This window comes from Caretta caretta, chromosome 7 (genome assembly GCF_965140235.1).
Source record: "Caretta caretta isolate rCarCar2 chromosome 7, rCarCar1.hap1, whole genome shotgun sequence".
Taxonomy (NCBI): Eukaryota; Metazoa; Chordata; order Testudines; family Cheloniidae; genus Caretta; species Caretta caretta.
Window position 1 is genome coordinate 82,382,743 of NC_134212.1, and position 6,046 is coordinate 82,388,788.

Consider the following 6,046-nt stretch of genomic DNA (forward strand, 5'->3'; position numbering starts at 1 on the left):
AAAGTTCTGGTAGTGAGGCTGGAAAAGGGTTGGAGCTCTCTCATACACCCAAATGAAGTTGGGCTTATCAGAAGCCATTGTGGCTCTGATAACCTTTGACAGCTTACTGGTTAGTAAGTGAAATATAATGACCCCAAACCACAAGCCATTTGAGCCTTAGATGCAGAAAAGCCTTTTGATAGGCTGGGCTGGAGGTATGTGTTTTATGTGCTACAAAAATTTAGATTTGGACCCTTTTGTAGTTCCAGGATCCAACTATTATACTCTCATCCAACCTCTTGCATCACTACCAACAATGCACTGGATGCCACAGCGGTTGAACAAGAGCAAGGCCTTATCCTCTGAAGTTTGTTGGTCTTGTAACAAAGAAAAAGGTACCCTGATGCTGTGCTATGGGACTGTCCAAAGAGTCAGGTAGGTGTGGAAAGAGGTGGATGCAAGAGTTTAAACTGCTCAGCTTCAGCAGGTGAATGTCAGCTGAAAATTATATCCTAGGTTGTTTACCTGCTAAGCTGGGTTTAATTCTGCTACAAAGACTTTGGTTCTTGAGGGCTGCAGAGATCACCAAGGGTGCGATTTTACAAAAATTGGAGGAGAAGGCATATGCCCAAAATAAGAACATTGGTATTTGGACCTATTTGAACAGCCAAAGGAAGAATAGCTTCTCACATAAAGAGCAATTATGTGAATCTGAAGAAACGTAGACCCTGGTTCTAGATGCATTTGGATAAAAATATTGAGATGCCTCAAAGAATGTCAGACTCCATTCTACATAACACTTCCTCTCCCTCTCCCCCAACAGTCTTTTTTTCCTCTCCCTACTCATGTATGTCTTCTCTTATTTTGTTACTGTTACCCCTGCCGTAACGTTATATGTAAGTAGTATTGTCCAGTCTTACAGCTTTGACAAGTTGTAAAATTGTGTAATTCCATAATTCTTTTGGCGATCCCGTGAGGTATGAGTATTTGGAAACATACCAGCTGGACTTACCTTTTGTATTTCTCATTGTTTCTTTATGAAAATCAATCAAGAATTAATCATAAAAATTTAAAAAATCATGGAAACAAGGACTTGATATCAGTTGGTAAATTCAGCCTTATCAATAATGTCCTGTCTATGCTAACAAAACTACTGGGTTGCCAGATCCAGTTACAGTGATCCAGTTACAGTGGGTAATGTGCTAATTTGTGGTTTAAACACAGTTCAGCTCTGCTTGTGTAGACAGGACTGAAGTGTGTTTTAACTATGTTTTCTATTCATCTTGCGTACTTGAACACTGCATTACTCCTTTTAGGAAGAAACTAAACAATTCTGAATAGAACAAGGACAATCATTTTTTTAAACAACTTTTTTTTCTTCCTTTTTGGGGCCCTCTCAGCACGAAGTTTATAAACTTGTTAGCTGTAATCCTGCATAAGTACATTGTTTCCAGCAGGATTCTAATAGAGCTTCCCTAACCGACAAATTTGGACAAATTTGTTTCTGCCCACGCTCCCACCCGGTTCTATGAGACTCTCTGCTGAGGTAGGCTGTAGCACAGTTATAGTACAATTCTTAAATAAAAATCTTTGTCAGTGCTGGTTGAGAATCAGTACTATGAGGATGGTGAGCCATAGCCATGTTTTAGAGAGAGAGATGGTTGTCTGGTGTTTCAAATCCATGTGGTTAGAGATAGGCAGCACAATTCAATGGATGGTACACTGGATTGGAAATAAGGGATTGTGGGTTCGGTTTCCATCTTTGATATAGACTTCCTCTATCAACTTGGACAAATCACTGCACCTTTGTACTCACTTTGCTTGCCTTTAAAATTGCAATAATGCTTACTTACCTTTTGCAAAGCATTTGGAGATCTGTGGATGAAAAGAGCTACGTAAGTGCTATGTTTTTGCATTTGCTGTTGATTCTTTAATGTGTCATTTACAGGGAATTAGTGGTATACAAGTTGCCACTTGCTGGAGCTGATAGTGGGGTCCATTTAAATCTTAGTGTATCCTGCCATTTGAGATATTTCCCACCACATCCGAGAGACTGCATCACCTAAATGCTCAAGAGTCTGGGTCTCATGAAAAGAGAGGAGGGATGTTAGTTTGGAAATGCTTGACCAGGACAGAAATATAATGGAGTGTTACAAGGGTTAGGGCAGTGGTGCCCAAACTTTTCCTGTTGCGCCCTCCCTTTACAGTAATGGAATCTATCCGCGTTTTCTTCCCCCCTTACCACTCCCCCCCATTACTGCACAGTTGGCTCAGCAAAGGAGCTTAGGCTGAAGGTGGAACTATATGCCTGGACAAAAGAGAAAATTTAGTCTGCACTCACAACATAAATCCGTACCGACTCAACACTTTTATGAATCTCAAAGAAAGAAAACTGGGTTCTCCAGATGCAAACCATCAGGTCCACAGCCTTCCACATAGTAACCATCCACCTCAAAACACCAGTTTTGATGAGTTGGATGAGGTGTCAACAGACCACTCCCCTTAATTGCCACAGTTGACCAACCTATCCTACCCATTTGGCTACTGCTTTGCCACATTCCACAGCACCTGGTAATGCATAACATTGGACCAATGGGTCTTGGAAATCATTCGCAGTGGGTATTCCATCCACTTTACTTCCCTCTCCCCCTCCCCAATTCCCTTCCCCATCCCTCTTCAGGGACCCTTCTCATGAGAGTTCACTACAACAAGAAGTGTATCACCTCCTCCAGTTAGGAGCCTATGACGCATGACCAGAAAGGGTTAAGCGTCCTGCAGAATAAATTACTCAAATTCAACCCTTAAAAACATATAAGGAGATAATGTTTGTGGTTTTGTGTATTTACATATATATTGTTAGATGTTAACAATGTAATCAAATAGTCCCTGTCTATGCTGTACTCTGTTAATTCAGAGATCAAAAGAACATCTTAGCATTTAAATGAACTGTAAACACAGGATATCACTGTATTCATCTCTCTTTGAAGTACATAGCCAATCATCTATGAATGGTGGGAAAACAGGCAATTGTCTTATGTTAATTTGTGTAGCTAAGTACCGGTGATGGACCTACTTCAAAGTCGCCCTGATTGCCTATTGTAAGCCAAGGGACTCCGACCTGTCAAAGAAGGCCTGAAATTATATAAAAGATCCTTGGGTCCTGATCCTGTCATCTCGATCTGCTTAAGCTTCATCAGGGACGTTTGAGTCACAAGATTGAGATCCCAGTTTAGCGGGAACACCCTGAATATGATATTGGAAATTGAACTATAACCTATGGACTAAATTCTAAAAGAACTCTTTGCAACTACAAAGTTCATCATCTCTGCTATGAATCCGAACCTCAATAAATTGAACTCATGTCTGTATGTATATTAATCTTTTAACCATACTCTCTCTCTTTTCTTTTTTAATAAATTTTAGTTTAGTTAATAAGAATTGTCTGTAAGCGTGTATTTAGATAAGATTTGGAATATTCTTTAACCTGGGAGGTAATGTGTCCGATCCTTTGGAATTGGTAGAACCTTTTCTTTTATATGATGAATAGGATTTTCATTAATCCTCATCATATTTGACTTGGGTAACTAGGTGGAGGCCTGAGCCTGGGTTACTTTAAGGGAACTGTGTAGACTTCTGAGTAACCGGTGAGATCTAACAGAAGCTGTTTTGTGCTGGTTTGGTAAATCTAAGTATTGGAATATCCACCAGCTTTGGGGATTGCCTGCCCCATTCTTTTAGTTCACCCTAATTGAGTGATCTCAGCTAGCTCCTCCAGGACCCTGGTCACATAGAACCGGTACCTCAACATCTACGAGGCAAAGGTTTTTTCTCTTGCTATTTCCTAATACCCAAGAGAAAGGGCGGTTGGAGGTCTCAAGTTTGTCAAAGCTCAAAAATTCAAGATGGTCACTGTAGCAACGACTATTCCAGCACTGGAACAGGGAGTCTGGTTTTCGGCCCTCAATGTTCATATCTCAATCTTACTGTCCCACAGACAGTTCCTCAGATTTACCCTAGGACAAGACCACTACCAGAACAGAGTACTCCCCTTTGGGCTATCGTCAGCTCCAAGGCTCTTTCAGTAGTGGGCTCTTACCTATGCTCTTAGGGGATCATAATCTACCCCTGCCTGGACAATTGCCTCCTCAGAGCCCGCTCCTTCAGCGAAGCCAACCAGGTTACCAAAACTGCAACAGACTTGTTCACAGAACTGGGCCTACAGATCAACACCCAGAAATTAACCCTCATCCTGGTACAATGCCTGGAATTCATAAGGGCTGACCTCAATTCATTACAGGTCAAAGTGCTCCTACCCCCCACAGGTTCCTCTCCTTAATCACACTCAGAGAGACAGTACAAAACAGCCCCCAAATATCAGCCAGACACTGCCTCCATCTCTTGGGGTATATGGCAGCCAGCACAGCGGTGATACCTCATGTCAGGCTTCCCATGTGGTGAAATGAGGTGCAGCTTGGTCTACAGACCAAACAGAGAGACACTAGACAAACCTCTGTCGCTGCTCACCATGGTCAAAAACTCCCTGGATTGGTGGAAAACCCCAGCAAACTTTGCAAACTTTTCGCAAACTTCTCTGTTGTTATTTCTCACCACTGACACATCCCTCATAGGTGGGGTGCACATCTAAATGACTTTACAACACAAGGCAAATGGTCATCCACAGAGACATGCCTCCACATAGAATCATCGGCCTGGAAGGGACCTTGAGAGGTCATCTAGTCCAGTCCCCTGCACTCATGGAAGCATTAAGTATTATCTAGACCATTCCGGACAAGTGGTTGTCTAACCTACTCTTAAAAAATCTCCAATAATGGTGATTCCACAACGTCCCTAGGCAATTTATTCCAGTGCTTAACTACCCTGACAGTTAGAAAGTTGTTCCTAATGTCCAACCTAAATCTCCCTTGCTGCAGTTTAGGCCTATTGCTTCTTTTCCTATCCTCAGAGGTTAAGAAGAACACTTTTTCTCCCTCCTCCTTGTAACAACCTTTTACGTACCTGAAAACTGTTATCATGTCCCCTTTCAGTCTTCTCTTTTCCAGACTAAACAAACCCAATTTTTTCAATCTTCCCCCATAGGTCATGTTTTCTAGACCTTTAATCATTTTTGTCGCTCTTCTCTGGACTCTCTCCAGTTTGTCCACATCCTTCCTGAAATGTGGCGCTCAGAACTGGACGCAATACTACAGTTGAGGCGTAATCAGTGCAGAGTAGAGCGGAAGAATTACTTCTCAGGTCTTGCTTACAACACTCCTGCTAATACATCCCAGAATCATGTTTGCCTTTTTTGCAACAGCGTTACACTGTTGACTCATATTTAGCTTATGGTCCACTATGACCCCCAGATCCCTTTCCAGAGTACGCCTTCCTAGGCAGTCACACACAAACTGCAGCTGAAGTTTACCCTCAAGGTGACTTCCCCTTTTCACATGAACCAACTGATCCACCTTCCGACATTTTACCCTAAGCCTCACTGTGATAAAAGGGAGGCTATACTGCAGACACTAGATGTTAGGAGAGCCCTGGCCTTTTACTTGGATAGGACGAAGGCTTTTAGGAAGTCTCCCAAGATTTTCCTTTCTACTGTGGAAAGATCCAGTGGGGACACACATCTCAAAGAACCATTTTTACTGCACAAAATTAGTAACTTCTTTGTTTCTTATGATATATAACTGAAATCTAGACATTAAACATAGCTTTAAATATTTGTCTTGTTTGTTAAAAATAAAATCTAAATTCTCCAGATTTCTCATTTTCTGTTGTTCAAGTGTGCAATTTGCAATGAGAGCTGCTTGGCCCTACCCTGACATTTTTCCGATTGTTTCTTGAGGTCAAAGAATAAAGAAAAAATGCATTAAAAATAAAAATATTTGCCTTGTTGAGCTGTAGGATGTCATTACTAGATCTAAGAACCCCAGAACAAAATTATTTAAATGGCCTGTGCTCTTGCATTTCCCCGGGGGCCCTTTGGGGTTTAAGAGAGAAATAATAGGGAGGTGGTGTTAATGGGCACTTCTTCTCTTCTAATTCTGTGAAACTTACAACCAGC